Source organism: Oncorhynchus mykiss, chromosome 6 (genome assembly GCF_057628025.1).
Source record: "Oncorhynchus mykiss isolate SJ-2025 chromosome 6, ASM5762802v1, whole genome shotgun sequence".
Taxonomy (NCBI): domain Eukaryota; kingdom Metazoa; phylum Chordata; class Actinopteri; order Salmoniformes; family Salmonidae; genus Oncorhynchus; species Oncorhynchus mykiss.
Genome location: NC_143027.1, coordinates 77,072,770 through 77,080,828, shown reverse-complemented (window position 1 = coordinate 77,080,828; position 8,059 = coordinate 77,072,770).

The following is an 8,059-nucleotide window of genomic DNA, read 5'->3' as shown; positions in this document are numbered from 1 at the left end:
AGCCAGCCTGGTGCTGCTGGGGGAGGAGATGGGAGATGGAAGGAAAAGTCGGGGCATGGTCTCCCAGCAGATCTCCTCCTCCTCCCCCTGATGCAGGTCAAAGACAGGCCCGGCCAGGAGGCTCTGCCTGGCCCTCAACCATCTGCCACAACCCCAGGAGCTGCCAGGATCCCCCCCCCCCCTCTCCCACACACACACACAGACACAGCCTCAGAGCAGAGCAGCAGCCCGCTTAGCTTATCCCCCCAGCTCCGTGCAGCCCAGCACCCAGCCTTGGAGAAGAGAAAAACAGCCTGTCATTCACAGTGCATGCGTGTGCATGCTACCATCACACATGCCAGTCATCCTGACATTAATAATTTAATAATTAGTTGGGTGCTCATATTTGTCCTATTTCACACAAGTAAAAGTATGTATTATACACAAGTGTGAATTGGAAATCTATTTTTGCATATCCCAACTCTCCCTGAGACACCCTCAGAGAGTGGGGTCACAGCCAGGGTCTGCCATTATCAACAGCTGACCCTGGAGCAATTAGGGTTAAGTGTCTTGCTCAAGGGCACATCGAAGTGAAATATTGTAGCATCACTGTAGCTGCAGTTTCATGGCCAAGTTTGAGGACTGCTTACAGGGCCTATGCCATCCAAAGAGAGGAGGTAGGAGTAGAGAGGAGGGGGTATGAGGGTGGTTAGGGTAACCCTGGGCCACAGGCGTCCCTCCCATCCCATCCCACTGCCTACCCTGGCCCAGTCCCAGCCCTCCGAGCCCAAGGGAGGGGGGGGGGGGGGGGGGGGGGGGGGGGGGGCAGTGGATACACCAGAACACCATGTGGCGTCTTAAGATAGCCTCTCTGGGGCAGCAACACAGAGGTATCATATCTCTGTGATCACTACCAAGACAAGATCCCAATAAAGGACACTGATTTACACCAACGCAAAGGGTTCCTGACTATGCACACAAACTCACACACACACACAGGCTATCCCATTAGTTAAGATCCATCATATCCTCCTGATGAAGTCTCCGGGGAACTCCCTATGTAAGTCTCTCTGTAAATACAAACATGTATATTTAGGAGTGTAGCCATGCGAGAGGGATCCAGTTACTTAGGGGAGACGGGAGAGTCAGGGTTTAAAATGAAAAGCTCTTAGTGGAGGTTTCATCAGTGGAGTGACACCCTAGCCCTCCGAGAGCCGTCAACGAGCGTCAGAGGCAAATTCCACGGATCCCTGCCACGTCCTCACCAATTGTCACTGCCGTGCCGGAGGCGTCTCAACGTCTGTCACTCAGATGCCACGGAACAAGGATGGCAATGCATTATGGGAATGGTATCAGTGTCAATTGTTGTGTCCCAAATATCATTCTATTCCCCATATAGTGCACTACTTTTGACCAGAAAGTAGTGCACTATATAGGGAATAGGGTGTCATTTGGGACGTAACCCGTGTCTGCCTACATGCTAATGGTGCTAACAACATGTCAATACCCTTACAGTCTTTATACTGAGGTCCTCGTAGTGAGGGGTCTTGGAGTGTTGTCAAGTGGAGACCTTTTATTATATTCTGCCTAATTCTATATTATTAGTACACTGGTCAGACTAATAGTCGACTGTGTTTAAAACAGGTGAGAGTAAGATGAGTGAGTAAGGTCGTTTGTGAAGTGTAAATGAAGAACAGAAGAGCATTATGAATGGTGTGAGAGTGGTCCACTCTCCAGTGGGCTTTATCCCTATTGATCAAGGAACCACGCCACACCTAGGGTGAGTACAGATAACACTTCCATTCAACAACACACACAGCATTAACCAGGTCTAAGTGTGATAAAGTTACACTATCAGATAGTGTTAAATGAGCAGCTAATGAGGCCAATTAGGACTCATCAAGTCCTGCTCTTCTCCTCTGAGGTGCCAACAAACACCCCAAAACCCCAATCCACAGACTGATCACTGATCCATCAGGAGGTGCCACCAATACAAAATGGACAACAACATGTTACCTGATGACAGAACAGGCTAGAGGAGACACTCCTTCACTAGTGGCCACTAGACTTCAGGAAGTGGAGGGTGAAAAATAGGCAAAGAGCCACTGATTCTAACCTCTAATCACTGACATTTGACCTCTAGAACTTATCTAGTGGACATTATTGTCCCTGTATCCAAGAGCCACACATGGGGGGGTTAGGTCTAAGGACTGGAAGCTGAGGGCCAGCAGCGAGCTCCATGGCCCCTGAATGGTCTCCAGTTCCCTGTGCTACCTCCTGGCTGTTCCTTAATGACACCTGTGGCCCTGATGAGTGGGCCCCTGAACAGCCATAAATAAGGGCCGGGACATGTGATCGCGAGATATGGTTCTCTGCCTGTCACAACTTTCACCACAAACTGAGCACCTGATACATCCCCAGCACCCAGAGGTAAGGACCAGCATATTTCTCCCCTGCATTGGAAATCAATGAGCAGCAAATGATTTATGTAAAATATACTCTGTGTTGAATTACTGTCGGTGAAGGCCGGGGTATACAGGAACATGAATGCACAAATCATACACCAATGCAGGATGCAGACGGACGGGGACCAGGGAGGTGTGTGTGTGTGTGTGTGTGTGTGTGTGTGTGTGTGCGTGTGTGTGTGTGTGTGTGTGTGTGTGTGTGTGTGTGTGTGTGTGTGTGTGTGTGTGTGTGTGTGTGTGTGTGTGTGTGTGTGTGTGTGTGCGTGTGCGTGCGTGTGCGTGCGCGTGTGTGTGTGTATGCAATGACTTTCATAATAGCCATTCACAACTTAATTTCCTCTTCTTGGGACAATAACAGAGTAGAAAAATAACTTTTTGTTATAACTGCTTCAATGTTCTTCTGTTTTCCAGTTTAATCTATTTCCAGAATCTCCAGTGCTCCCTGAGCTCCTTAAAAGATGAGTTGTCTTTCCCTGTTGACCCACTTAGCTGCTATTGATATTGGTATTGATTCTATCCGTTCTTACTGTCACAACACAGGGTAACGATGAGAAAGGATGAGTTGAGCTTTATTGTCTCTGAAAATAATCAGAGGCAACAGTATCACAGCTAGTCATTCACTGACAGAACAGATACAGGGCCATCTATCTCGAAATAAGATATCAACAGAGAGAAACTACCCAAAAAGCAATGTTCCAAAGAGCAGGTTTGTATTCAGTAGCGCAAAACGTTTTGCAACAGATAGCAAAAATCTCTGTCCCTGTTTCACTGTGTTTGAAAATGTTTGCCACCCACTCAACACGGTCCAGAGCACAACTCCTTGTGGATGCTAGGAGAATGTGGAAAAGAGGAGAAGAGGCGCGTGTGCTTGGGGCCGATGGCAGGGTGTCTGGGGTCCTGTAGGGCTGCTGATTTACGACAGGCAGGGCGTAGGACTCCCGCTCCCTCTGATCAGGGCTCCCAGGGCTGTCCCTCTGTTATTCTCCCCCCTCTGTGAAGCTTCCAGAACTGGAACTGACAGAGCCATCCTTGACCTCCCTCCCCCAGCCTCCTCAGCCAGCCGCCTCACTAGCTCACTTAATGTTCCCACATTATAAATCATTCCAGACAAAGTGAGTCGGATAACTGTAGCATTTCTGGAGGATGGTGCTACTCTCTGATCTCCCTGCCAGACAGCCCACAGGCCCCATAGACCACCAGACCTGTCCTGTCCACCCATTGACCCAGGAAGGTACCCCTGGAGTTTAGCCCTTAGCTTTAGCCCTAGACTTATCTTTAGCCTAACCATTAGCCTAGCCACTAGCATTAGCCAACAGCTACAGCATTAGGCTAGCCACTAGCATTATCCAACAGCTATAACATTAGGCTATCCACAAGCATTAGCCAACAGCTATAGCATTAGGCTAGCCACAAGCATTAGCCAACAGCTATAGCATTAGGCTAGCCACAAGCATTAGCCAACAGCTATAGCATTAGGCTAGCCACTAACAAATCTGACACCCCTTTCTCACAATGTAAAGGTTGCAGCTACTGAACTGAGGGGCCCTCAAGGGCCTTGGGACCACTCATACACAGCAGCTCCGCAAATATCATTTTCAATTTCCCATAGTCATTCAACACTAAAACAAAGTGACTGTGTCAGTGTCATGGGAAATCTATGTGACAAGAGCAAGAATATGTTTGTTTAAACTTGCCTGGCAAATGAATGTTTATTTTACAGAGTCAAGTTCTCTAGCATGGAGCACTGTGACTCTTTTTGAAAGGACTGATTTCAGGGGGTACGCATTCCAGCTTTCTAGAACTTACTGCAGATATGTCAGAGTGATAGGCGTATATTTTGTACTTACCTCTGACTCGCTGTCTGTTTTGGTGTGGCCAAGGATCCTAGAACCTATAAAGGAAAATAACTAGGTTAACTAACTATTACAATCCTGAGACAGATACACTAACAGCTTGTTTTCATTATTTCTATTGAAACATACATAGATACATCAATGTTGCATCGACATCTAATAAAAAGTAGATAGTATATAAATGTTGACTCACTAAATCACTGCAAAATGTAGGTGAACATGTGTTCACATGAAATATGACTGTGTTAATGACACTAACAAGGGGTGTTGTGTGGTACAGACAGGGGTCGTTCTGCATGGGGGTCTTCCCCCAGACCTCCCCCTACACACACACACATACACACACACACACACACACACACACACACACACACACACACACACACACACACACACACACACACACACACACACACAAACACACACACACACACACAGTAACTCAGGGCAGATTTATCACCTGAAGGGTTAAGGGTGGGACACAGGCAAAGGACAGCTTCAGGGGGCAGCTGATCCAGGGAAGTTTGCTTTTACGTGTTTTCTTTTCTCCCTTTTGAAAACAACGAGTTCAACTTCACACAGGTTGCTCTCTGAGGACAAAGTCCATAAAGCAGCTAGAAGGACGCCTGCATTCCAAATAGCACCTTTTCCCCTACATAGTGAACTACTGTTGACTCCAGCCCAATGGGCCCTGGTCAAAAGTAGTGCACTATAAAAGGAATAGGGTGCCATTTGGGACGCACACTAGGAGGAGGTAGGTAGCTCTATGCAGCCACATGTCTGAGGAGTAATGTGATCCTGAGGGGTTTGACTGACCGCTGTTAACTTTTATTACAGTAAATACTACCAGTCACTTCTCTCATGTCTCACAAGGCCCCGGCTGGGTTTACGTTCAGCTTGTGTTTGATTAACCCCTGTGATACACTCTAGGCCCATTTGAACACACCCAGTACACACTTAAATGAAATACAAATGTCCAACCCATAAAAACGTATAAATACGTAGTACTACCTATACAGACAAGACCTAAATGCAGTGCCGAATACAGGTTATGAAAACATTCAGGAACGTAGAAACAATCCTTCTGTTAGGTACTTCCATGGACAAACATGTAAACAAAACACTGCTCTCTACTGATCACTGTTCTGTGGTAATGGCAGCCTGTGTTGTGTTTCTGTGTGTGATGAGAGAGAGGCCTATGCAGACAGATATGCAGGCAGGCCGTGTGTGGATGAGGAGATCAGTGAGGTAGAGCTCCTGATTGATAAACTCCCTATCTGGCTATTTACGATCTGGCTGCAGAAGAGGCAGCTTTCGCCAGACAGAAAAGCAATTAATCTGCAAACGAGCTGGGGAACAGCCGGTCTGAGCATTGGAGCCTCCTACCGCCGCCGCTCTGGAGGAGAGATAAGGCTGCAGACGGCTATTTATTGTACAATTTAATTAAGTGCTTGTTAACGCTAGTTATCTTAACAGTCACAAAATTACCGTTGTAATGCATTTTGTTTGAGGAAAAATGGAGAGGGTTGGAGCACTTTATGAAAGAGCAGGGCACAGCTTGCCTTCATTTGAAATCCCAGTATAAATTCAGAGAGGAGGGAGGCGGATGCCACAATGATCTAAGCTCAGGCGCTAATGGTTATTTAATATGGCCATCAGCGGTCCCAAGTCCCCAGCATACGGCGCTCGCACAATAGCCTCCAAACCCTCTTTAACACTTATTTGAGATGACAGGAAAAATGAAACCGTTTGTGCTTTCAATGGAAAAGCAATCATTGGTACATTATACTCCGCTTGCCCTATCATGCTAATGCTCGGTAAAAATGTCACCAAATGTATTTAAAGGGCTGATGGAGTGTTGCCGTTTGATTCCTGTTGCCCGCCTGATTAATAAAAACCTTCAATTTGTATGTAAATGCAACCTGAGGCTCATATCATCCGCACACCTGCACCTGGAGAAAAATAATAAACTCAAGTTTAATGCGGCAATTATGAGAGTTTATAGGGATTGTGAAGGAGTGGAGAAGAGTAAGCGATCGGCAGGCAGAGTGGGCGAGTGGCAGAGAGAGTCATTGGCTGGCCTGGTGATGAGGGCTCACAGAGGGGAGCTGGGCGACCCGGATGAACCCGCTACAGGAGTGACCCGATGCACAAACATAACCTCAGCTCAGCTCTGAATGACAGGAAAAACAAGATGGCTGCCAATGCAACACAACCACACAAGCAGATGCTGCACTATAATGGGCACTTGTATTGCGCCATACTAAATGCTGCTGTTCTGTTATCTTAAGGCATGTTGCAATGCAGATGATTAAATATAGATGTAAATTATATTATATAAGCATGGAATTAACATATCTTAGGGCACAGAGGTCTTTTTTTATTTTTCAAGTAGCCAGTATTGTGCATTGACTAATGAAAATGTCAAAATGCATTGTGGTCATTTTATTTCAAAATCCAGTCCTTCCCTGTAGGCTATTATATTTCTGTCAATGGAGATATATCTGAATCACAATACTTGGCATAAAAACATGCTTGGGCCTATTATCGCTCAGCATGTGAATAATATTGACATAATGTCAAGCTGTCCATGGCGTCTTTGCCCCAGTAATTGATTTGTGCATTCTGTTGTTACTTTTCTTTTCTTCTTTCACATCATACATCTCCAGCCTCACACCCGCATTCTCTCCCAGAACAAAGTCAAAGTCTATTGACTAATGCAAGTGGAGTAAAAGATTGCAGTGCCAAAGATTAAAGGCGGTAGTGTTGACTGAACCACAGAGGGTTGCTGCCTGCAGCGTTCAGCTCACCCACACCTATACAGGCCTCCCTCTTCAATGTACTTCCCTGACTGGGCTCAACAGCACAATGTCTCACCTTGATGACTCTGACCTGTCTGGATCAGCACTCCTCAGGCAGGCTGTGTGTGTGTGTGTGTGTGTGTGTGTGTGTGTGTGTGTGTGTGTGTGTGTGTGTGTGTGTGTGTGTTTGTGTGTGTGTGTGTGTGTGTGTGTGTGTGTGTGTGTGTGTGTGTGTGTGTGTGTGTGTGTGTGTGTGTGTGTGTGTGTGTGTGTGTGTGTGTGTGTGTGTGTGTGTGTCTAATAATAATCATATGTTGGGTGCCTATACATTTCCTAATAAATTTGGTGGAGGGGGCCCCCCAGCCTGAGGAATATATTGACAGACCCCCTCCTTGCTCTGTAGACAACTCTGATGCTCTACTGAGTTCTGACCAAAACAATAAAACCTGTTCACACAGTGATGCAACAATCAGGCTTGAGTAGAAAGGCCAACAAAACAACATCCACAGGTCACACATTGGTAAACCATCTGACACAAAGAAAGACTGGCATTAAAAATGAAGCACTGAATGAATAACTAAACGTGTTGTTGTCATCTGAGCACCCCAGTATGCTTGATGGCATCCAATGGCCCAAACACAACAGGCAGGGAGGGACCTACAGTCCTTGAGAAGGAATCTGAATATGGTGATTTTTCTATGAAAAGTCTGAAAACGTTTTATTCTGTGACTGACTAGACTGAAGTGATGCGTTGAGACGATGATAATAGTTATCTGCTGTGATTATCTGCTGAGCTGTATAATGTAGATACAGCCATGTGGACCAACTCTGGTAGAGCCTGCATCCCAAATGGAATCCTATTCCCTATGGGCCCTGGTCAAAAGTAGTGTACTATATAGGGAATAGGGTGTCATTTGGGATGCACACAGAGGAAGAAGAAGGTCTCTGCCTGCCTGCCTGC